The sequence below is a fragment of the Cherax quadricarinatus genome, chromosome 85 (genome assembly GCF_038502225.1).
Source record: "Cherax quadricarinatus isolate ZL_2023a chromosome 85, ASM3850222v1, whole genome shotgun sequence".
Lineage (NCBI taxonomy): Eukaryota > Metazoa > Arthropoda > Malacostraca > Decapoda > Parastacidae > Cherax > Cherax quadricarinatus.
In genome coordinates this window covers 8,384,813-8,411,932 of record NC_091376.1, presented here as the reverse complement: position 1 = coordinate 8,411,932, position 27,120 = coordinate 8,384,813, and the positions used below count along the sequence as shown (strand labels likewise).

General features: G+C 45.5%; 1 protein-coding gene across 4 annotated transcripts in view; it reads right to left on the bottom strand.

Moving 5' to 3' along the window:
* The window catches only part of LOC128703291 (lisH domain-containing protein ARMC9-like), a 157,346-nt gene extending 130,980 nt beyond the window's left edge, over window positions 1–26,366 (bottom strand). For all 4 annotated transcript variants that reach the window (XM_070103329.1, XM_070103331.1, XM_070103330.1 and 1 more), the window contains exon 1: window positions 26,313–26,366. The gene's annotated coding sequence lies outside the window, so the exon portion shown is untranslated. The remainder of the gene's footprint in view (window positions 1–26,312) is intronic.
* Window positions 26,367–27,120: the final 754 nt, after the last annotated feature.

Here is a 27,120-nt window from a genome sequence, read left to right as displayed (position 1 = left end):
ATAGCAAGGAGAAAAAGTGTTGTGCTCAGAACACATCCCTGGGGGACACCTTCAGCTTGGACGAAGTCCGGGGAGAGCACATTATTAACCCGAACACGGAAATGCCTGTCAGTTAAAAAGTTCTTAAGGAAGGATGGTAGATTGCCTCGAAGGCCTAAGGAGTGGACTTGGGCTAAAATATTATACCTCCAAGTTGTGTCATATGCCTTCTCAAGGTCAAAAAATATGGCAATAACTGAGTGGTTATTCGCAAAGGCATTACGAACATACGTATCCAAGCGCAGTAAGGGGTCTATGGTAGAACGTCCCTTACGAAAGCCATATTGACGAGTGGAGAGACTGTTGTGTGTCTCTAAATACCACACTAAACGTCTATTTACTAGACGTTCCATTACTTTGCAAACTGCACTGGTAAGAGCAATGGGACGATAGTGGGAGGTTTCATGTCCCGTAGTGCCTGGTTTGCGGAAAGGGAGAACAATGGCGGATTTCCACAGCTGTGGAAGAACTCCTTGTGACCAAATAAGATTGTAAAGGCGTAATAGGACTGCAAGGGCTGACTGATGTAAATGTTGTAGCATACGAATATGAATGTCGTCGGGCCCAGCTGCCGATGATCGACAAGCTGAGAGTGTTGCCTCCAGTTCTTGAAGTGTAAAAGGCACATTATACTGTTCTTCTCTGAGAGAAGAAAAGTCCAAGGGTGCTAACTCTCTGGCAGACTTTGAGGAAAGAAATGAGGGGCATAGATGGAGTCCCTGAGAAATACGGACCAGATGATTGCCAATTTCATTGGCAACATCTAGTGGGTTTGCTATATCAACACCAGCAACTCGCAGAACAGGAGCCGGGTCAGGAGAATATTTACCACTCAGTTCTCGTACTTTTTTCCAGACTGCACTCATAGAGGAAGCAGAGGTGATGGTGGAGACATAATCTCGCCAGCAAGTGCGTTTAGCGTCACGGATGACACAGCGAGCGATCGCACGCTTCTGTTTAAAATCAAGGAGTCGCTCTGTGGTTCTATTGTACCGGTACCTGCCCCATGCAGCGCGTTTCAAACGTACTGCACGAGCACAAGCAGGAGACCACCAAGGCACGCATTTCTGAGAATGCCTGCCCGAAGTTTGGGGTATAGAATGAGAAGCTGCGGTGAAAACGGAGGACGAGAAGAGGTGTAAAAGCTCATCGATGGAGGACGAAGAAGGAACCTCTTTAAAAACAGTCAGGTGTGAGTAAAGGTTCCAATTTGCCCGATTAAATTGCCAGCGTGGGGTGCGAAGAGGTGGCGAATATGAAGGGGAAGAAAGAATGATTGGGAAATGATCACTGTCATGTAAGTCCGGGAGAACAGACCAAGTAAAGTCTAATACGGAGGAGGAAGAGCAAACTGAGAGATCGATGCAAGAGAGAGTATGAGTCCGAGGATCAAAATGGGTGTGAGTACCTGTATTTAAAACATGGAGGGGGTGGGTGGCAAGAAAAGCCTCTAACTGAATTCCACGGGAATCACAGTGAGACCCCCCCCAGAGGAAATGGTGGGCATTAAAATCACCAAGTAACAGAATCGGTGGCGGTAATGACGAAACAAGGAAGGCAAAATCCGGAATAGATAATGCCCGAGAAGGAGAGAGATATAAAGAACAGAGCGTATACCACCTATGTAAGTGGATACGGGCTGCTGTGTAATGCAGCGAAGTATGAACAAATAGCTGATGGTACGGAATATCAGTGCGGAGAAGAAGGGCACTTTCATTAAAGGTCCCATCAGGAAAAGGATCTGAAGAATACAATAAATTATAGCCTGAGATGTGAGAAATAACAGCAGAGTGTAATTTTGGTTCCTGTAAGCAAACACCAACAGGGGCAAACTGGGAGAGTAACATCTGAAGCTCACCCCGATTACCCCTGAGGCCGCGTATATTCCACTGTAAAAAGGCCATGATTGGCAATGATAAAGATACTTGAAATCTGCAGGTAAGGGTTCCTACGGACTAGAAGGGTTAGAAAAGTCCACATGCGGAGGCAGTGGAAAATGTTCAAGCAGCGAAGGAACGGTGCGCTGTGAAGAAAGGAGTTGCGCAGATGGAGCAGAGGAGAGAGAAAGAGCGGAAGGTGGATCAGTGTCCATTGATGGTTTGGTCTCTGCAATATATTCAGAGATTGCTTCAAGTGTTTCGGAATTCAGAGATGTCGTATGGGAGACAATATTGGGAATGGTAGGGGGAGGATGAGTAAAGATTGGAACTGTATTGGACTGTACCAAGGTAGGGGGGGGCGAAAGGGTGGAGGGAACTGGAGAAGCGTGGCAGGGGACAGAAGAGACAGGAACCTGGGAGGTGGCAGAAGAGGAAGAAACTTGGGAGGGAACAGGGGAGGAAGGTACATTACGAGGAGGAGGGTGAACCTCTACACTTGTAACTGAGCCAGTGAGAGGGGAAGAACTAGGGACAGAGACAGGGAGGGTAAAATGAGGAGGTGGACGATGGGTAGGAGGTGTTACCGGACCTTTTTTTGACTTTTGAGAAGTAGAGGGACGATTGGGAAGAGGTGTCGTACGAGGTCTCGTCGATACTGAGGCTTGTAAGAGAGAACTCGAAGAAGCGAGATTAGACTGAGGCGTTGAAGTAGGGACGTCTGAGCCGAGGACAGCAAAAGGATTAGATACAGGAGTGATTATGGGAGAGGTAACCACAGAGGTGGGTGTAGAAGATGGGATACCAGAAGTGGGGGGACGTTTTGAAACACGGGAATAAGAAACACGTGGGAGTCTCCCTTGGAGGCGGAGATGAGAAACTGCCATGGCATAAGGGAGACCTTCTGTCTCTTTGAGGTAACGGATTTCCCGCTCGTTTAAATAGACCTGACAACAGCGAGAGTACGAAGGGTGAGCCTCATGACAGTTAAGGCAAGAGGGAGATCGATTGCAAGACGTATTAGAATGGTCATCGGCACCACAGACTGGGCATTCAGCGATAGATCTGCAATATTTCGCTGGATGGCCAAATCGCCAGCAATTTCTACACTGTTGTGGTGTAGGGATCACCTTTCGAACTTGTAACCGATGTCCTGCTATATAAACTGAGGACGGGAGTTCTCGGCTGTCAAAAGTTAAACGAGCCACATTGCTAGGGTATCGTCTCCGCCCACGGGCAGGAAGAACGTAAGTGTCTACCTTGAGGATTGGGAGATCTTGGAGTTCCAGCTGTTCTAGAATGTCGGTGCCACATGTCTGGAAATTTTGTTGAACTATGGTATGGGGCAGAATAACGGTACCACTACAAGAATTGAGGGAATGATGTTTTTCAAGGGTGACAGGAACAGTATCTATATGGGAAAGACGAGAGAGCTCACGAGCCTGGGTAGCATTCTGTACGGTAATGATGCGCGTACCGCTCTTAAGAGCATGAAAAGAAATATCTTTACCAACATGGCGTAGGAGTGCCTTGCCAATACTATGGTCAGAAAGATAGGCAGTAGAGGAAGTTGGTCGTAAAGTGAAGAATTTAGTCCACTGTTCAGTCTGAAACTGAGCGTGGAAAGGTAGTGAAGGACGTGTCGATCGTTTCTGAGAAGAACGAGAAGGTGAAGGTGGAGAAGTATCATCAGCAGGTAATTGTCGTTGACGTTTAGGCGTGGGACCAGAGTTGGTCCGACATGGAACGGGTCGGCGATTTGAAAATTGCCGCACCGTAGAGGGAGAGGCCGGAAGCATAGTCAGAGGAGAGCGAAGGTCTGATAAATCGAAGGAGTCAGTCGAGGCCTCAGTACCTGAAGCGGGTGAGGAAACAGCACCGGCAATAGGTACAGAGGCATGAGGAATGTCTGAAGAGTGGTCCAAAGACGAGGCGGGGTCAGAACGGGGTGCGGTATCAAGAAGGGGCCCGGGGGTACCAGGTTCATGGACTAGGGCTGCCATGTTTAGGTTACTTCTTTCTTTTTGTTTTTAAGAAAAAAAAAGAAAGAAGAAAAGAAAATAAAAATAAAAAAAAGAAAAAAAAAGGGGGGACCGGGGAGGGATAGTTCCTAGGAGGAATGAAAGGGCCAGAAATCTCCCTCCGCGCCCAAGAGGACTCGACACCGCTAGTAGCGCAGATGCAGCATGGAACCCGTGCCATACCCTACCCTTCATGCCAGTAAACCAGCAATCTGGGATAGCAACCTCACATCTGCCGAGCTACCTCGGTGGACAAAAGAGAGGGCGGCCGGATATCCGCCACAAAGCATACCTCCTTCAGCCACCACCCCCGGAATCCGAAAGGTGGCTTCCAGAGATACACCCGTCGCCCAAAAGACACCCAAAGCTACTCCGGGATACCGGAGAGGGATCGGGACATCCCTAGGCAATCCAGATTCCACGGCAAACTACGCCACCGCCAAGAAACCTCAACGGAATGGGATGGACCCCGGTGTCCTTTCCCCTACCTAGGAACTAGCGCGCCTGTGGGAGAAATCACGAAGGCTAAAAAGAGGAAGGGCAAAAGGGAGGGGTGAGGAGGAGGAGGAGGAATGGAAAAAGGGGAGGATGGGGAGGATGGGGAGGATGGGATAGGGGAGGGGAGAATGGGGGGTAATTAGGTTCGGTCTGAGGAAGAAGACCGACAGGGCTAATTCCTCAGACCAAGAGCCTCTTCACCACGCCAAGGAGCCCCCCTTGAAGAGGAAGGTAAGATTTGAAATAAGCAAGTGCATGGCCTCTTATACCGTAATGGTCAAGTTTGTGGAGTAGGATGTTGTGGTCTACTGTGTCAAAAGCTTTTCTTAGGTCAATAAAAATTCCTAGTGGATATTCCTTATTTTCCAATGCTGTGTAAAGCAGATCTATCATTTTTATGATTGCATCATTAGTGCTTTTATTTTTCCTGAATCCAAATTGGCAGGGGTTGAGTATGTTTTGTGCTGTTGTAAATGAATATAGTCTCCTGTGCACGAGTTTCTCAAAGGTTTTGGATAGCAATGATAAGTTTGATATTGGCCTATAGTTGTTTAAGTCTGTAGGGTCACCACCTTTATGTATTGGTGTAACCCTTGCCATCTTGAGTAGTTTCGGGAAGGTGCTAGTTTCTAGTGACTTGTTAAAAAGTAATGAAATAGCATGCGAAAGGATATGGGCCGCTCGCTTGTACAGTATTGGTGGGACATGAGACAGATTCCCTGAGTTATTTTTAAGTGACTTTATAATCTCGGTGACTTCCGAGGGCTCAGTTGGTGCAAGATAGAAGGAATTTGGAAAATTCCCATCTAGGTAGTCCCCGGCATGGGCATTGGTATGTGGGATTTTATTGGCGAGATTAGATCCTATGGTTGAGAAGAAGTCGTTTATCTTGTTAGCTGTGTCAGTGGGATGTAGTGGGGTTTCATTAGGTTTAGTTAGAACAATATTCTTGTTTTTTTTTCAGTTTGTGGGGTCCCTAGAATCTGAGAGAGTGTTTTCCAGGTCTTCTTTATATCTCCTCTTGTGTCAGTGAATCTACTGGAGTAGTATAGTTGTTTGGCTTTCTTTATTACTTTGGTGAGGACTGATGAATAGTGTTTAAGAATATCTTTGTGTATTAAGCCCTGTCTATATTGCTTTTCATATTGGTGTTTCTTGTCAATGGATTTCAGAATGGTGCTGGTTAGCCATGGGCAACCAAGCCGTTTGTTTGTGATCTGTTTTGTTTTTATAGGACAATGTTTGCTGTATAGTCTAAGTAATTTGTTAAGAAAAATGTCTGTCCAGTCATCAATACCATTGGCCTTGGAGAATTCTGTAGGCCAGTCAAAAGTCTCTAGGTCAGCTGTGAACTTCCTTATTGAGGCCTTGTCATTGAGTCTAAATGAGACTTTGTTGTATTCAAGTGGTGGTTTACTAATGTTTGTCAGGAGGAAGGTAGGGTAGTGGTCTGTAGTGCTAACTGTGATTATCCCTGATTTAAGGGGGGCTAGTATATTGGTCCATATGTGGTCTATTATGGTTGCACTTGGCTCAGTGAGCCTGGTTAGTTTAGTTATTGTTGGTATGAGAAGTGTGTTGTTCATATTGTTGATGAAATCGGTTACAGGCTGATCATCTAGTAAGCCAAGGTTGATGTTGAAGTCTCCAGCTAATTGCAAATTACGTCAATTTTGTCCCAGGATGCCACACACACCAGTCCACTAACACCCAGGTACCCATTTTACTGATGGGTGAACATAAACAACCGGTTTAAGGAAATACGTCCAATGTGTCTACCCTCGTCTGGAATCGAACCCGGACATCACCGTGTGAAGCGAGAGCTTTAGCCACCAGGCAACGGGGCTTCTGTGATATCTTTATTTTCTGTGATAACCTGAGAAAGCTTCTTCTATTATTGTAATCAAACCTAAGCAGTAAACCCACAAGGGTGACACAGCTGTACAAGGTAGGGTGTGTCAACCGTGTACCCACAAGGGTGACACAGCTGTACAAGGTAGGGTGTGTGAAACGTGTACCCACAAGGGTGACACAGCTGTACAAGGTAGGGTGTGTCAACCGTGTACCCACAAGGGTGACACAGCTGTACAAGGTAGGGTGTGTCAATAGTGTACCCATAAGGGTGACACAGCTGTACAAGGTAGGGTGTGTCAACCGTGTACCCACAAGGGTGACACAGCTGTACAAGGTAGGGTGTGTCAACCGTGTACCCACGAGGGTGACACAGCTGTACAAGGTAGGGTGTCAACCGTGTACCCACAAGGGTGACACAGCTAAACAAGGTAGGGTGTGTCAACCGTGTACCCACAAGGGTGACACAGCTGTACAAGGTAGGGTGTGTCAACCGTGTACCCACAAGGGTGACACAGCGTTACAAGGTAGGGTGTGTGAACCGTGTACCCACAAGGGTGACACAGCGGTACAAGGTAGGGTGTGTGAACCGTGTACCCACGAGGGTGACACAGCTGTACAAGGTAGGGTGTGTCAACCGTGTACCCAAAAGGGTGACACGGCTATACAAGGTAGAGAGTGTGAACCGTGTACCGACGAGGGTGACACAGCTGTACAAGATAGGGTGTGTCAACCGTGTACCCACGAGGGTGACACAGCTGTACAAGGTAGGGTGTGTTAACCGTGTACCCACGAGGGTGACACAGCTATACAAGGTAGGGTGTGTGAACCGTGTCCCCCTCGAGGGTGACACAGCTGTACAAGGTAGGGTGTGTGAACCGTGTACCCACGAGGGTGACACAGCTATACAAGGTAGGGTGAGTGAACCGTGTACCCACGAGGGTGACACAGCTGTACAAGGTAGGGAAGGTAGGGTGTGTCAACCGTGTACCCACGAGGGTGACACAGCTGTACAAGGTAGGCCTGTGAACCGTGTACCCACGAGGGTGACACAGCTGTACAAGGAAGGGTGTGTGAACCGTGTACCCACGAGAGTGACACAGCTGTACAAGGTAGGGTGTATGAACCGTGTACCCACGAGGGTGACACAGCTGTACAAGGTAGGGTGTGTGAACCGTGTACCCACAAGGGTGACACAGCTGTACAAGGTAGGGTGTGTGAACCCTGTACCCACGAGGGTGACAACTGTACAAGGTAGGGTGTGTGAACCGTGTACCAACAAGGGTTACACAGCTGTACAAGGTAGGGTGTGTCAACCGTGTACCCACGAGGGTGACACAGCTGTACAAGGTAGGGTGTGTCAACCGTGTACCCACAAGGGTGACACAGCTGTACAAGGTAGGGTGTGTCAACCGTGTACCCATGAGGGTGACACAGCTGTACAAGGTAGGGTGTGTCAACCGTGTACCCATAAGGGTGACACAGCTGTACAAGGTAGGGTGTGTCAACCGTGTACCCACAAGGGTGACACAGCTGTACAAGATAGGGTGTGTCAACCGTGTACCCATGAGGGTGACACAGTTGTACAAGGTAGGGTGTGTGAACCGTGTACCCACAAGGGTGACACAACTGTACAAGGTAGGGTGTGTGAACCGTGTACCCACAAAAATGACACAGCTGTACAAGGTAGGGTGTGTGAACCATGTACCCAGAAGGGTGACACAGCTGTACAAGTTAGGGTGTGTGAACCGTGTATCCACGAGGGTGACACAGCTGTACAAGGTAGGCCTGTGAACCGTGTACCCACAAGGGTGACACAGCTGTACAAGGTAGGGTGTGTGAACCGTGTACCCAGAAGCGTGACACAGCTGTACAAGGTAAGGTGTGTCAACCGTGTACCCAGAAGCGTGACACAGCTGTACAAGGTAAGGTGTGTCAACCGTGTACCCAGAAGCGTGACACAGCTGTACAAGGTAGGGTGTGTCAACCGTGTACCCACGAGGGTGACACAGCTGTACAAGGTAGGGTGTGTCAACCGTGTACCCACGAGGGTGACACAGCTGTACAAGGTAGGGTGTGTCAACCATGTACCCACGAGGGTGACACAGCTGTACAAGGTAGGGTGTGTCAACCGTGTACCCACGAGGGTGACACAGCTGTACAAGGTAGGGTGTGTCAACCGTGTACCCACGAGGGTGACACAGCTGTACAAGGTAGGGTGTGTCAACCGTGTACCCACGAGGGTGACACAGCTGTACAAGGTAGGGTAGCTTCCAGTCTGACACGAGAGCAGGTAGTTGTAAGACATAATTAACCAGCGATTTACTGTAAGCAAAATATATAATTTTCACAATTTTAACATTATCACCTAAAGTCGGTACCTGACCAGCTGGGCTGTGGTTCGTACGTTGGATTGCGTGCAGCCAGCAGTAACAGCCTGGGTGATCAGGCCCTGATCCACCATGAGGCCTGGTCACAGACCGGGCCGCGGGGGCGTTGACCCCCGGAACTCTCTCCAGGTAAACTCCAGGCACCATAACTGAGATGAAAGCCTACCATAACTCTAAGTGGTCTCAGCCTTTCTTTGTATTGGTGACAAAGTCTTATTGCAACAAGGCCAAGTAGTAGGACCTCAAATCCCAAATACCTGTATCTAGTTATATATTCTAGTCGAGACCCATCATGCAACTGGATCCTGCGAATCGTGCCTCCGTCGAGGAGGACGCCTCTTAAGTACATTCGTTGCTTCAGCAGAGGTAATCAACCCCAGGTCCTGACACGAGTCTAGTATATGGTTAAGAATGTTTTGGGATGTTTTAGGCCATCATTCTTGAAAAAATTAATGGACTGATTACATCGACTCCAAGCTGAGGGACTGATCACCTCAAACTCTTTTTGATCTTCACCATTCTTCTTTGTATTAGACTGATGAAGCCACTGTGTGGAGAAACGTTTCCACAAAATAAATACCGAAGTATCGCACATATGTATAATTTATCAATGGTGAATGTGTTGCCTTTTTCCCGGGTCACCCTGCCTGGGTGGGAGACGGCCGGTGTTAAAAGAACAGGAGTCTTGTTAGACACACTAAACTTACGATCAATACACAGCGTCAATAACCATGGTAGAGTGGAACGTAAACTGTAAACACTTGTCTGGCGACCGTCACCTCAACATGTACATAAAATGTACATCACTAAATGTTACAGGATTTGAAATAAACTGAACGAAATTGACACCTGTATGAACGTATGTACAGATGTATATGTTTGTACAGATGTATATGTTTGTACAGATGTATATGTTTGTACAGATGTATATGCGGGTGTGTATGTGTATTCACTTGTGGTTGCATGAGTCGTGTCATAGGTCCTGGCCCCGTCTCTTCGTTGGTTTGCTACTAAGTCCACTCTCTCCCTGTTCCAAGAGTCTTACTGTACCTCATCTTAAAACTATGTATGGATCCTGCCTCCACTACTTCACTCTCCAGACTGTTCCACTTCCTGACAACTCTATGACTGAAGAAATACTTCATAACATCCCCATGACTCATTTGAGTTAACTTTCAGTTGTGTCCCCTTGTTCCTGTTTCCCATCTCTGAAACATTCTGGCCCTGTACTCACCTATTTGTGGTTGCAGGGGTCGATACTCAGCTCCTGGCCCCGCCTCTTCACTAATCGCTACTAGGTCCTCTCTCTCCCTGCTCCATGAGCTTTATCTTACCTCGTCTTAAAGCTATGTATGGTTCCTGCCTCCACTACATCACTTGCTAGACTATTCCACTTCCTGACAACTCTATAACTGAAGAAATACTTCCTAACATCCCTTTGACTCATTTGAGTCTTCAACTTTCAACTGTGACCCCTTGTCTCTGTGTCCCATCTCTGGAACATCCTGTCTCTGTCCACCTTATCTATATCACGCAGTATTTTCTATGTCGCTATCATGTCTCCCCTAAACCTCCTGTTCTCCAGTGTCGTCAGGCCGATTTCCCTCAACCTTTCTTCATAAGACATTCCCCTTAACTCTGGAACTATCCTTGTTGCAAACCTTTGCACTTTCTCCAATTTCTTGACGTGCTTGACCAGGTGTGGGTTCCAAACTGGTGCTGCATACTCCAGTATGGGCCTGACGTACACGGTGTACAATGTCTTGAACGATTCCTTACTGAGGTATCGGAACGCTATTTTCAGATTTGCCAGGCGCCCATATGATGCAGCAGTTATCTGGTTGATGTGTGCCTGAGGAGACGTGCTTGGTATTACACTCACCCCAAGATCTTTCTCCTTGAGCGAGGTTTGCAGTCTTTGGCCACCTAGCCTATACTCTGTCTGCAGTCTTCTTTGCCCTTCCCCGATCTTCATGACTTTACTGTGTGTGTGTGTGTGTGTGTGTGTGTGTGTGTGTGTGTGTGTGTGTGTGTGTGTGTGTGTGTGTGTGTGTGTGTGTGTTTTACTCACCTATATGTGGTTGCAGGGGGTCGAGTCCTAGCTCTCGGCTCTGCCTCTCAACTTGCTAGATTCCCTCCCTGCTAGCCATGTTGTACCTGCTCTTAAAACTATGTATGGAGCTTGCTAAGACTGCTTCATATGTATGCGTGGGTGCGCGCGCGCGTGTATGTGTGTGTATGTGTGTGTATGTGTGTGTATGTGTGTGTGTGTGTGTGTGTGTGTATGTGTGTATGTGTGTATGTGTGTGTGTGTGTGTGTGTGTGTGTGTGTGTGTGTACGTACTTACCTATTTGTGGTTGTAGGGGTCTAGACGCAGCTCCTAGCCCCCGCCTGCTAAGACTACTGCTTCGTCTCTTTCAGCTGTATATACCACGGGTAAAGGTTAAACACTAGTGTCAGTGCTGGGAGTGGCTACAAGTCAGGTGTTAAGAGTAACAATTGACTTCAGGGAGCGCTGTCTCGCTACACACCTTGGCTGGTGGTGCTAGTGGTGGTTTTAGTTGTGGTAGGTGGTGATAATAGTGGAAGAGATGGTGGCAGTAGTGGTGGTAGTGATGGTGGCAGATGGCAGTGGTTGGCACATCAATAGGTAGTGGTGGCACAGACCAGCAGTGGGTGGTAGTGATGGTAGCATCAGCAGTAGGTGGCAATGATGGCAACAGGCAGTGGTGGTGTAACAGGTAGTGGATCAGGTAGTGGATAGGATGGCAGTAACAGTAGTGGATGGCAGTTGGTACTCAAGGCAAGTAGCAGGTGGCAGTGATGGCAGGCAACAGTAGCATGGCAGTGATTGGCACCCATCAGCAAGCAGTGGCAGGATGGTAGAAGGGGTTGGATGGCAGCATCAGTAGCAGGTGGCAGTGAGTGGAGAGTGCTGGTAGCAATCAGTAGCAGGTGGCAGTGATGGCAAGTGCTGGTAGGCATCAGTAGCAGGTGGTAGTGATGGCAGGGTGGCTAACAGTAAGTCAGGCAGGTAGTGGATGGTGGCACTGGTAGTTAACAGCAGGTGGCAGTGGATTGGTAGCATCGCAGTAGTGGCAGTGATGGCAGTGTTTGTAGCATCAGCAGTGGAAGGCAGGATGGTCAGTAACAGTAGTGGTGTTAGTAATATAGTATCAGTAGCAGTGGCAGTGATGGCAGCAACAGCAGGTGGTAGGTTACACCATCAGTAGTAGCAGGTAAGTGAGGACAGTAAACAGCAGTGGCATAACGGTTGGTACCATCAGGTAGTGCGGTAGTCATGGTGGTAGTGGCAGTGGATGGCAGTGCTGGCAGCAATCAGCAGTAGTGGATAGTGATTGGCAGTGCTGGCAGCACCAGCAGTAGTGGCAGTGACGGCAGGCTGGTAGCACTGGTGCAGGTAGGGCAGGTGATGCAGGCGTTGGTACCCATCAGTGGCAGGTGCAGTGGCATGGTAGCTAACAGTAAGTCGGTGACAGTTGGCAGTGCCATCAGCAGTAGTGGCAGTGATGGCAGCGTTGGCAGGCATCAGTAGTAGGCGGTAGTGATGGCAGGCTAGTTGGTAGCATCAGTAGCAGTGGCAGTGACAGCAGCGCTGGTAGCAATCAGTAGTAAGTGGTAGCGGATGGCAGTGTTATAGCAATCAGCAGTGGCAGGTGGATGGCAGTGGGATGGCAGTACCAGTAAGCAGTAAGTAGGTGGCATGGTGGCGATGGCAGCAATCAGGCAGTCAGGCAGTGACGGCAGTGCCGTGGCTAAGTCAGGCAGCAGTGGCAGTGGACAACACATAGCACAATAGCATGGCAGTGATGGCAAAACTGGCAGCACCTAGCAGTAGTGGCAGATGGTAGCTGGCAGCACTGAACAGGAGAATCAGAATACAGCAAACCAGGTTGGACAGGAAAACAACAAGGGTAGCGGCAGGCGACGGGGCAGTCGGGCAGGTAATCAGCAGTGGCGGATGGCAGCGCTTGGCAGCACCAAGCAGCAGTGGACAGTGATGGCAGTGCCTAACAGCATCAGCAGCAGTGGCAGTGATTGGCAGGTTGGCATCAGCAGCAGTGGCAGTGATGGGCAGTGAATTGGTAGCATCAGCAGCAGCGGTAGGCAATGGCAGTGCTTGGCAGCATCAGCAGCAGTGGCAAGTGACGGCAGTGCTGGCAGCATGGCAGTAGCAGGTAGGCACTCATGGCAGTAGCTGGCAGTCACTGCAGGTAGTGGGCAGGTGACGGTGCTTGGTACATCAGCAGCAGTGGCAGTGATGGCAGTGCTGGCAGCATCAGCAGCAGTGGCAGCGATGGCAGTGGCTGGCAGTGCACTGGGGCAGCAGTGGCAGTGACGGCAGTGCTGGCAGCATCAGCGTGAGCAGGAAGATGCAGTGTTGGCAGGCACTGCGGCAGCAAGCGGGCAGAGATGGTAGGCACCGGCAGTGGCAGTGAATGGCAGCATCAGTAGGGCAGGCGATGGCGAGTGCTGGCAGCAATCAGCAGTAGGGCGGCAGTTGATACATGTCGGGCAGCACTGGGGCAGTGATGGCAGCGGCTGGCAGCATCAGCAGCAGTGGCAGCAGGGATGGCAGTGCTGGTAGCATCTACAGGGTAGGCAGTGAATGGCAGTGCTGGTAGCACCTCAGCAGCAGTGGATAGTGGATGGTAGGTGCTGGCAGCATCAGTGCAGCAGTGGCAGTCAATGGCAGTGCTGGCAGTAACCGCAGTAGTGGCAGTGATGGCAGTGCTGGCAGCACTGTGCAGTGGCAGTGGATGGCAGTGCTGGCAGTAACGGCAGTGGCAGCAATGGCAGTACTGGCAGCACCAGCAGCAGGCAGTGAATGGCAGTGCTTGGCAGTCAGCAGTAGCAGTGGGGATGGTAGTGCAGGCAGCATCAGCAGCAGTGGTAGTGATGGCAGTGCTGGTGCACTCAGCAGTAGCGGCAGTGATGGTAGTGCTAACAGTACCAGCAGGCATGGCAGTGCTTGCAGGCATCAGCAGGCAGCAGTGATGGCAGCTGGCAGTAATTCAGGCAGTAGGCAGTGGATGGCAGTGCTGGCAGGCATCAGCCAGGCAGGATGCAGTTGGTAGCGATGGCAGTAAGCAGTGGCAGTGGATGGTGGTGGCACAGACTACCAGCACCAACAAGGTGCTACACCCTCACTCACTCTGTAATGTTGGTACACTAACGCATTCTTCTCATGATTCAACAATTTTTTTTTTGTAAGCCAAGCGTATATTTTTTTTTTACTGTAACAATTCAGCGACAGCTATGCTTCAAACCTGCTACTCATGTTGAACTACGAAGTACAGAGGTATCTTGGGTTATCCTAGGTAATTTGTACTTATGTGTACTTGTACCTAAATAGACTTACTCTGCTGTTGTGGGGAGTATTCTGGGAAAATGGCCAATCCAAATCATTTTATTTTTCTTCTTCTAGAGATTAAATAGTTATAATTATAACCATAATTTCTAGAGGGGTGGAGAAGTAAGCCAGTGGAAGGCCTCGATCAGATGATCAAATGTTCCAGCTATGGGTCATCATATAATTAAGCCCCGCGTCAAGAAACACTTGTCCTGTTTCCTGACAAATCTAACCTAACTATCTATATAAAGTTCAAAGTTCTTTAGCCTGGCTCATCAGTCAGTTACTGAGTGACATATCACTACGCTCTTACATACTCCCTCACCATCAACCTGCTTCACTTTGCACATTCTGCCTCTTATATTTTACCACTTAGGAACGTCAAATTACGGTTCCACCTTAGAACTTCCCTAGAACTGTCTAGTACCTCAGTAATCAGAGAGGGTGAGGCCAGCGACTGGGGACTTTACCTTCAGTACTGTATCTACAAACACTCCATCACACGGATGGTTCTGGCAATTAGGACACCATCCAGCATTCCGTTATGAATTTGGTATCTACAAGAGAGTGTAAATAAATCTTTCTAAACCGACAAATGTTAAAAAATGGGATAAATAAATTTCAATATGTAAACAACGGTTAACCCACCGGAGGCTATATTATAAACTTGACAAAGCCCACGGTGAGTGAAAGCTCTTATAAATGAAAGGATTCTATGCTATAAGTGTTTTAATCCCTCATGCTACAAGGACGCATAGTATTTTTCATTTTTTTATTTTATCTTTATCTCTACGTGTACAAGGTATACAAGCCTAGCAAACATCAGTCACATACTACTATATACATAGAAAACCCCTTGTTATGCAGAGCACTTCGGGCAATTTAGGTCAATTTTGTCCCAGGATGCGACCCACACCAGTCGACTAACACTCAGGTACTGAGTGTACTGGTGTACAGGTGCAGCAGTGCATACTACTGTCCCAGAGGTAAAGAAACTCTTGATATTGATTTAAGCGATTCAGCTCTTACACATGGCACGAGACGAACTCATGGTCTCTCTCACACATACCTCTCATGGCACGGAAATGTAGCCTGACGTATGTTCTGAGTGAATATTTCATAACATGGTCAGTGTCCTAATTATTATTATTATAATCAAAAAGAAGCGCTAAGCCACAAGGGCTATACAGCTCAGTGTCCTAATCTGTGTTAACCAGCTAGGCTTTTCATAAGATATTACAAGGACCCTAATGGCAATAAGTCACTGTCTGACATGTTTTCTGACATGGAGTTATCCTAGGTAATTTACACATATGTATCATAATTGCTCACAAGAGACCATACAGTAAGTGTCAGGGGCCCGAGACTGTTTAACTTCCTCCCAGCATACATAAGGGGGATTACCAACAGACCCCTGGCAGTCTTCAAGCTGGTACTGGACAAGCACCTAAAGTCGGTACCTGACCAGCCGGGTTGTGGCTCGTACGTTGGTCTGCGTGCAGCCAGCAGTAACAGCCTGGTTGATCAGGCTCTGATCCACCAGGAGGCCTGGTCACAGACCGGGCCGCGGGGGCGTTGACCCCCGGAACTCTCTCCAGGTAAACTCCAGGTAAATAACCCGCACATAGGAGAGAGGAACTTACGACGACGTTTCGGTTCGACTTGGACCATTTACAAAGTGTGACTGTAAATAGTCCAAGTCGGACCGAAACGTAGCCGTAAGCTTCTCTTATGTGCGGGTTATTTGTATATTGTTCCTGGAATTTACCTGGGGAGGGTTTCGGGAATCAACGCCCCCGCGGCTCGGTCTGAGACCAGGCCTCGTGGTGGATCAGGGTCTGATCAACCAGGCTGTTACTGTTGGCCGCACATAAACTGACGTACTAACCACAGCCCGGCTGGTCAGGTACTGACTTTAGGTGCCTGTCCAGTTCCTTCTTAAAGACAGCCAGGGGTACATTGGTAATCCCCCTTAAGAAGGCACTGGACAAGCACCTAAAGTCAGTACTTGACCAGCCGGGCTGTGGTTCATACGTCAGTTTGCGTGCGGCCAGCAGTAACAGCCAGGTTGATCAGACCCTGATCCCCCACGAGGCCTGGTCTCAGACCGAGCCGCGGGGTCGCTGACCCCAAAAACCCTCTTTAAGTATACTGGTACTAAAACTGCCACTTCCTCTTAGTAAGTCATCCTAGCGTCATGCTGGTACTATGACCGCCACTTTCTGTTATTGCAAGCCACTCAGGTGATAAAATTCAATATAGTATTTTATTGCTAAAGTCTGTAAATTTCACACACATTTTTTAACCTAACATATTTTCCCTCGTTTTCTTGGAACAAAAAGATGCAATGAAATAATTGCCCGTGGATGATTCTCGGAACACTAAAGACATTTTTGCGCATCAACAAATCGATTGGAAGGTACCTTTCCTGCCTTGTCTAATCTAATCTAATCTAATCCTGCCTTGTAGTTAAGTATTGGGTATCCCTCATTATTATGGTGAGCGCTATACCCGTGGGGATTATACAGCGCGAGTGGGGTGGGGGGGGATGGAAGGTATTTAGGCTTAATTCAGGGAATTGGAGCACAGATACAATTCCCTAGATCAAGAGCCCCTCACCAACATTAAGGAACCTCCCGGGGGATGAGTATCCCCAAATGGATACCTTTATGGTATCCACGAGTTACTTTTCAATTATTACCAGATTTTAATTCAATTTTTTTTTTCATTTTTAACTTGAGAATGCATCATCCGATCGGGTTCCAATTTTCAAAAAAGTTTTGTTAGGTAAGACACATATGCAACAGTTAGGTATCTTTATTTCGAAACGTTTCGCCTACACAGTAGGCTTCTTCAGTCGAGTACAGAAAAGTTGATAGAAGCAGAAGATACTTGAAGACGATGTAATCAGTCCATCACCCTTAAAGTTTTGAGGTGGTCAGTCCCTCAGTCTGGAGAAGAGCATTGTTCCAAAGTTTGAAACAATATGAAGTTGAAGTGACAGGATGGAGCCTTATATAGAGGTAGTCGAAGTTGATTTCAGGTACAGACCTGAAATCAACTTCGACAACCTCTACTAGTGAGAACGGCTGGATTTGAGAGGGACCTGACCTCCCAACATCTGCGTTCTACTAGTGACCTATATATCACCTCCTGGCGCTATATAAAGCTCCATCCTGTCACTTCAACTTCATATTGTTTCAGACTACGGAACAATGCTCTTCTCCAGACTGAGGGACTGACCACCTCAAAACTTTAAGGGTGATGGACTGATTACATCGTCTTCAAGTATCTTCTGCTTCTATCAACTTTTCTGTACTCGACTGAAGAAGCCTACTGTGTAGGCGAAACTTTTCGAAATAAAGATACCTAACTGTTGCATATGTGTCTTACCTAACAATCTGTCGGTATTTTATACCATTTTAATGTTCAAAAAAGTTTTGTTGTAACTAGGGATAGATTCATGGAGATATTAGCGTGTGTAGGTGTCTCCTGGTCAATGTAATAATGATATTCCAGGTTTTGGTTTTCGTGCGATACCTTGAGAAAGCCTCTTCTGATCGGCTTCAAACTTGCAACACGGATGATGACCTCCAGAAATACAAAGTTCCTAGGCTAAGTCAAACCAATGTTCTACAAAATAAGCATTTGCCTGGTCATGAATTGGCTCACCGGGACGTTGACCTCCAGAACACCCTCCAGAAATACACCCTAGATATACTCCCTCCAGAAATAAACCCCCAGATATACTCCCTCCAGGAATACACCCCAGGTATACTCCCTACAGGAATACACCCCAGGTATACTCCCTCCAGGAATACACCCCAGGTATACTCCCTCCAGAAATACAACCCCAGATATACTCCCTCCAGGAATACACCCCAGGTATACTCCCTACAGGAATACACCCCAGGTATACTCCCTCCAGAAATACACCCCCAGGTATACTCCCTCCAGGAATACACCCCCAGGTATACTCCCTCCAGGAATACACCCCCAGGTATACTCCCTCCAGAAATACACCCCCAGGTATACTCCCTCCAGGAATACACCCCAGGTATACTCCCTCCAGAAATACACCCCCAGGTATACTCCCTCCAGGAATACACCCCAGGTATACTCCCTACAGGAATACACCCCAGGTATACTCCCTCCAGGAATACACCCCCAGGTATACTCCCTCCAGAAATACACCCCCAGGTATACTCCCTCCAGAAATACACCCCCAGATATACTCCCTCCAGGAATACACCCCAGGTATACTCCCTACAAGAATACACCCCAGGTATACTCCCTCCAGGAATACACCCCCAGGTATACTCCCTCCAGAAATACACCCCCAGATATACTCCCTCCAGGAATACACCCCAGGTATACTCCCTACAGGAATACACCCCAGGTATACTCCCTCCAGGAATACACCCCCAGGTATACTCCCTCCAGGAATACACCCCCAGGTATACTCCCTCCAGGAATACACCCCCAGGTATACTCCCTCCAGAAATACACCCCCAGGTATACTCCCTCCAGAAATACACCCCCAGGTATACTCCCTCCAGGAATACACCCCAGGTATACTCCCTCCAGAAATACACCCCCAGGTATACTCCCTCCAGGAATACACCCCAGGTATACTCCCTACAGGAATACACCCCAGGTATACTCCCTCCAGGAATACACCCCCAGGTATACTCCCTCCAGAAATACACCCCCAGGTATACTCCCTCCAGAAATACACCCCCAGATATACTCCCTCCAGGAATACACCCCAGGTATACTCCCTACAGGAATACACCCCAGGTATACTCCCTCCAGGAATACACCCCCAGGTATACTCCCTCCAGAAATACACCCCCAGGTATACTCCCTCCAGGAATACACCCCAGGTATACTCCCTCCAGAAATACACCCCCAGGTATACTCCCTCCAGGAATACACCCCAGGTATACTCCCTCCAGAAATACACCCCCAGGTATACTCCCTCCAGGAATACACCCCAGGTATACTCCCTACAGGAATACACCCCAGGTATACTCCCTCCAGGAATACACCCCCAGGTATACTCCCTCCAGAAATACACCCCCAGGTATACTCCCTCCAGGAATACACCCCAGGTATACTCCCTCCAGAAATACACCCCCAGGTATACTCCCTCCAGGAATACACCCCAGGTATACTCCCTCCAGAAATACACCCCCAGGTATACTCCCTCCAGGAATACACCCCAGGTATACTCCCTCCAGAAATACACCCCCAGGTATACTCCCTCCAGGAATACACCCCAGGTATACTCCCTCCAGAAATACACCCCCAGGTATACTCCCTCCAGGAATACACCCCAGGTATACTCCCTCCAGAAATACACCCCCAGGTATACTCCCTCCAGGAATACACCCCAGGTATACTCCCTCCAGGAATACACCCCCAGGTATACTCCCTCCAGGAATACACCCCAGGTATACTCCCTCCAGGAATACACCCCCAGGTATACTCCCTCCTGGAATACACCCCCAGGTATACTCCCTCCTGGAATACACCCCCAGGTATACTCCCTCCTGGAATAAACCCCCAGGTATATTCCCTCCAGGAATACACTCCCCGGTATACTCTCTCCATGAATATACCCCCAGGTATACACCCTGCTGCTGATGCATCAAAAGCATCCATTTACCATTGATGTTTGCAGCTAAGACGTATAAAGCAAGTTTTATGTAAGTGAATTCTGGCACTTGAGCCATCTCATGGTGCCACTGCTCAACAAGATCACAGTTAATAAGGTTATATAATATGCAAAACCACTGTGAAAAAAATAGTGAAATTCCAAGAGCTTTCGTGATTTCTCACATTATCAAGGACCTTGATACGTATGTATGTATGTATATGTATATATATGTGTATATATATGTGTATATATATGTATATATATATATATATATATATATATATATATATATATATATATATATATATATATATGAGTAGTCACGAAAGCGCTTGGAATTTCTCTATTCTTTCAGAGTGGTTGTTTTGCATATATATATATATATATATATATATATATATATATATATATATATATATATATATATATATATATATAAGTCTCGTTTCAGAGTTAAGTTACTCCGTCATAAGACACTACAAAATTAGAGAAAATCAATTATAAGAGTCAATCATAATTGTCATGGCTGTAATGTTATGTGTATTAGTAAAATTTAGCGTTAACTGTGCGTCCCCCATCTTTGAACTCCTGGGCAGATCTATTTGGACCAATAGGTCATTAGGGAAACCCCGCCATTTAGTGCTACATACCAACATTGTATATCCAAAGACCACATTATAAGAACATAATGAACTCTGCAGTAGACCTACTGGCTTATACAAGGCAGATCCTTCTCAAAACTAACCATTCCCACCCATTTGTCTACCTTTTTCCCACAGCTACCAATATGTACTGATAATTAAGACGTGCAATTGTAGCACGTGTCTTAATTAACTTGTCGATATTTTATACAGTTGTCAACATAACCTCAGGTACTAATCAAACCCACCTGCTCTCATATATTTGTCTAATATCTTTTTAAAGCTATCCAAGGTCTTAGCCTCTATTGCCCTATTTGGCAGATTGTTCCACTCATCGACAACTGAAAACCAGGACTTACCTACGTTCTTTCTTTATCTAAATTATCTAATTTAAATCTGCTATTTTTAGTTCTTGCTTCGATATTCACAGTACTTTATACGTTATAGACATTAATAAATTGGACACATGTGCAACTTTTGGGTATCTTTATTGAGGAAACGTTTCGCCACACACTGACTTCATCAGTCCATACATAGGAGAAACTTGAAGAACAAGTTTCTCCTATGTATGGACTGATGAAGCCACTGTGTGGCGAAACGTTTCCTCAATATACCCAAAAGTTGCACATGTGTCTAATTTATCAACGTGTCGGTTCTCTGAACCATTCATCTACAACGTTATAGACGAAGTCACTGTGGTATTCAGTCGATCCAATACCAATCAACTGGCAACAATGGACTCTACACCGTTCGACAAGCCTTTCCGGTGTAATAAGAATTGCGAATAGTTAAGTTTGTTTCTAGGCTTTACCCTTTTTCCTTCTTCTTCTGCTTGTATCAACTTGATGTTTAGAAAATGCGTACAGGTTCTTAACGCCCAAATTTAGCATACGACACTTTACAATGGATATTTAATACGTGATAATTAACACACAATATTTCAACCAAATATAAGTGAAAATTAATCACAATATCAATAGGAATAAACTTAAATATAAAAACTTATGGACTATCATGGTAAATTATGTTGATCCTGATACCGACACACCCTTAATGTGCAGTCTGTAGATACGTGAAGTGTGGTAAGACACATATGCATTTTAATGTTCAGATAAGTGAAGTCTTCTACAGCTTAAGGGTCACACAAAATCAATTATGTCTGCTAGTTTAGGGGCACAAAAAATTAAGTCCTCTACATCTTCAGGGCCACACCAGATTAGTGAAGTCAAGGATTCCAATGGAAATAAGTTACTGTGTCTGACCTTTTTGGGGGGATTATCCTCGGTAATGTACACATGTTAAACTATGTATGATAATTGTACTTACGTGTACCTGTACCTAAATTTACTTAATTAAGCCTAGCACATTTTGAGAGACCAAATCGAAGGTTGTATGTGCTCTTAGGCTTAGGTTTGTAGCCATTATCTTCACACTTAGAAAAGCAGTGAATAAACAAAGACCTGTGTTGTAGTTCAGGGGTTGTGTGTCTAGAGTGAGTGTTGTACTACAAGCTACAAGGTCCTTAGTGTGCTATGTTTTAAACACTATCAACTACAATGACATTCAAAAGTCAAATTATCCATTAGCAAAGTTAGGGTGTCCCGTAGCTCGATCGCTAGCGCACTCACCTCACACACCAGCCATACCGGAGTTCAAATCTCGGGTACTGCTGGAAAACATCAGGGACGTATTTACATAAGACTCCTGCTGTCCTTGTTCACCCATCAATATAAAATGGGTACCTGGGTGTTAGTGGACTGATGTGGGTCGCATCCTGGGACAAAACTGACTTAATTTGCGGGAAATACTTAGCAAAACAAGGGGCTTTCTATATACTAGTACGTCACTGATGTCAACTATGGTCTGTATACCTTGTACATGTACTGGTAGAAATAAAGATATTACAAAAAGGTGCAATAGTCAAAGGTAAGGGAACAATATAAACATAATACACACATTAACATTGTGCATATCACCTGTACACCACCAGTCATGGATACTTGAATACTTAAAATAGGGATTAGTCTCATTGCATGTACACTAAGTTATACATCTCTCGGTGTATATATACACAGAGATATACATGTCGTGCCGAATTGGTAAAAATTGGTCAATTAGCAAGAGATCATTTAAAATTAAGTCCTTTCTAAAAAATATTTCTTATACGTTTAAAGATATATTTCTTTCATTTATGCTAATGTAAAAATTAATAATTATGTACCAAAAGAACCTTAGAAAACTTACCAAACCTTATTATAACAAGCGCAATTTAATTTAGCCTAATCCAACTAAATATATTTTAGATAAGTTTACAATAATTTAATAATAAACAAACACAATGAAATATATTTTTTTCGATAGGTTCAGAACGATTTTTGCGAAATTATTATTTTTATAATATAAAGAAGCGCTAAACCTACGAAAGCAATATAGACAGGGCTTAATACACAAAGATATTCTTAAACACTATTCATCAGTTCTCACCGAAGTAATAAAGAAAGCCAAACAACTCTACTACTCCAGTAGTTTCACAGACACTAGAGGAGATATAAAGAAGACCTGGAAAACACTCTCAGATTCTAGGGACCCACAAACTGAAAAAAAAAACAAGAATATTGTCCTAACTAAACCTAATGAAACACCACTACATCCCACTGACACAGCTAACAAGATAAAAGACTTCTTCTCAACCATAGGATCTAATCTCGCCAATAAAATCCCACGTACCAATGCCCATGCCGGGGACTACCTAGATGGGAATTTCCCAAATTCCTTCTATCTTGCACCAACTGAGCCCACGGAAGTCACCGAGATTATAGTCACTTAAAAATAACTCAGGGAATCTGTCTCATGTCCCACCATTACTGTACAAGCGAGCGGCCCATGTCCTTTCGCATGCTATTTCATTACTTTTTAACAAGTCACTAGAAACTAGCACCTTCCCGAAAGTACTCAAGATGGCAAGGGTTACACCAATACATAAAGGTGGTGACCCTACAGACTTAAATAACTATAGACCAATATCAAACTTACCATTGCTATCCAAAATCTTTGAGAAACTCGTGCACAGGAGACTATATTCATTTATAAAGGCACAAAACATACTCAACCCCTGCCAATTTGGATTCATGAAAAATAAAAGCACTAATGATGCAATCATAAAAATGCTAGATCTGCTTTACACAGCATTGGAAAATAAGGAATATCCACTAGGAATTTTTATTGACCTAAGAAAAGCTTTTGAGACAGTAGACCACGACATCCTACTCCACAAACTTGACCATTACGGTATAAGAGGCCATGCGCTTGCTTATTTCAAATCTTACCTTACTAATAGGTATCAGCATGTCACCATTAAGACACAGCATCAACAACACGGCCACTTGATACTGGAGTTCCGCAGGGAAGTGTCCTTGGTCCCCTGCTCTTCATCATATACATCAATGATCTTCCAAACGTATCCCAACACCTGAAACCCATTCTCTTTGCTGACGACACGACTTACGTCATCTCTCACCCTAATCTTGCCACCCGCAACACCATTGTTAACGAGGAGCTGATCAAAATATCGACTTGGATGACAGCCAATAAACTTACGCTTAACACTGACAAAACCTACTATATTATGTTTGGTAGCAGAGCAGGAGATGCACAAATTAACATTAAGATCGACAACACTCTAATTAACAGACATAATGAGGGCAAATTCCTAGGCCTATACCTTGACAACAACCTGAATTTCAGCACCCATATCCAACACATAACCAAAAAAGTATCCAAAACGGTTGGGATCCTCTCCAAGATACGATACTACGTGCCGCAAAATGCCCTTCTCACACTATACCACTCACTTATTTATCCATACCTCACCTATGTTATTTGTGCTTGGGTATCAACTGCAGCAACACACCTATAGTCAATAATAACCCAACAAAAAACTGCAGTAAGAATAATCACCAAATCCCATCCCTGCCAACACCCCCCCCCCACTCTTCATAGATCTAAACTTACTCCCTGTTCAGTACATCCACACTTACTACTGTGCAATCTACATCTACAGGACCTTAAACGCCAATATCAACCTTGACCTAAAGCGCATTCTTGATAGTTGTGACAGAACCCACAGGCATAACACCAGACACAAACATCTCTACGACATTCCCCGTGTCCGACTAAACCTTTACAAAAATTCAATGTATGTCAAAGGCCCTAATATCTGGAACACCCTACCTGAAAACTCTAGAACTGCAGACACATTCATCACCTTTAAAACTACCATTAGAAAACATCTTATCTCCCTGATACACCCCGTCAACTAACTACACGAATACCACCTGGTGGTTCACACTTTCACTCACCCATTTGACCATAAACAGAAATATTAATCTCAATCTTAAAATAATGAATCCTGTGATACTCCAATACTGAAACTATGTACTGTGCCAAAACAAAAGCATTCACATTGCTAAACTCACAAACTAGTATTTAGTCACTTAGCCATAATACCAACTTACCTCATAATTTGTAATATTTTAAAATTAAGAATTAAACTAAGTCTGCCCGAAATGCCTAGCCATGCTAGGTGTTCTAGTGGTACACTCTGTAATCATTATTTTACTACATGTAAACCACACAATAACCAAATTCTGTAAACTCAGCATTGTAATCCTTATAGAGAATAAACTTTGAATTTGAATTGAATTTGAAGGGTCATACAGCGTGCGAAATTATTGCATACACAAATTTTCGCTTGCCTTATTCGGCAAGAAAAGCTTTGATATACAAGCCAAAATCGCAAGTTTTACCTATTCGACACGACATATACATTTCTGTGTATATTCGACCGTGACTGTAAATAATCAAGGACCCCAATGGAAATAGGTCACTGACTTTTGCGATAAGATAAATTGATGTATATGGCTTGGAAGAGGTTCTTTCCGTTATCCTTATTTTTTTAAGTTTTATTTAAGGGGTTAAAGGAAGTTTTAATTTAAATTAAATTAATTAGTTGGGGATTGGAAGGATCTTCCCTTAAATGTTTTTTCAAAGTATTTGATGTAAATAAATTAATACCCATTTAAGGAGCGACTCGCTTAGGAGGGTAATTAAAGGGTAAATTATATAGTAGGGGAAGTAAAGAATAGCAAGATTATTATATTATAATCATGGGGGGCGCTACACCCGTAGGAATATACAGCGCATGTGGAGGGGTGGGGGATTGAAGGTATTCAGGCTCAATTCAGGGAACTGGAGAACGGTTCCAATTCCCTAGATCAAGAACCCCTCACCAGCGTCAAGGAACATAAGAATGGAGGAACACTGCAGAAGACCTACTGGCCTATACAAGGCAGGTCCTTATCAAAATGACCTCTACCCAAAGCTACCCAAGAATTTACTCCCGTACCCACTGACACAAATCAAACCCAGCCCTTCCCACTAATATATTTGAGGGGAAGAATAGCAAGAGTTATCGTAAATAATTTACACTACAGTGGATGTGTCTGGCTCGTGATCCCAGAGAGGTATCCCTAGTATTCCATAATTCAGTTCCCCCGTACCTCAACCCAACCTGGGATTATCAGTTTGTACCTCAATGCATCCAGGAGCTATAACTCAACCCTTCCTTCCCTAAACTAATCTACCTGGACTTCCTACCCATATCTGCAACACTGTAAGCTCCTGATGATGTGCTGATTGCAACACGAGAGGCCTACAGTTTTCATTCAAATCACAATACACAAATCACAATACACGTGATTACATATGCAAAAAAATACCAGTGAAAATAGGAATAAAACCTGAGCGAAATGTATGCATATGTGCGAAATGTGCATATATTGTGCGAAATGTATGCATATATTGTGCGAAATGTATGCATATATTGTGCGAAATGTGCATATATTGTGCGAAATGTGTGCATATATTGTGCGAAACGTGCGAAAATATTAACATTCTTACCCTACATCATACTTGTGGAACATTCTAAAGTTCTCTCACATTAACAAACTCAAACTGACTCAAGAAATCGCGACGGGCTGGAGTTTTGAGACTCTATGACCGCGGGTTCAATCCCGGCCGGGGGTATGGTTTGTTTAACAAACTCAAAAATCCACATTAATCTCTTGTTATGGTGTTGTTAAGGGAGTTCACGACACCAACACAAAACACTTTCATACGCTTCTAACACAGAAAAATCCCGGTATTCACAAAAGAACTGGTCGATAAAAGTCAATTGTAAGACATGACACATGATAGTGACGTCTTATGTACATTTAACACGGTTTTGACGAGAGTAATTGTTGAAGGGCGAGAGGGAGAACGACCACACTCCACCTCCTACCAAAGCTGTCATGACACTGAGGGAGGGGAGGGCTGCACTCTCTCTTATTAAGAATTCATGACTAGTATACAGACCATCGACCGTCGCACTAGCAGCGTACTGGCTAGTATACTAGCAGCGTACTGGCTAGTATACTAGCAGCGTACTGGCTAGTATACTAGCAGCGTACTGGCTAGTATACTAGCAGCGTACTGGCTAGTATACTAGCAGCGTACTGGCTAGTATACTAGCAGCGTACTGGCTAGTATACTAGCAGCGTACTGGCTAGTATACTAGCAGCGTACTGGCTAGTATACTAGCAGCGTACTGGCTAGTACACTAGCAGCGTACTGGCTAGTATACTAGCAGCGTAGCTAGTACAGCTGCCTAGTACTAGCAGCGTACTGACTAGTACTAGCAGCGTACTGGCTAGTACACTAGCAGCAC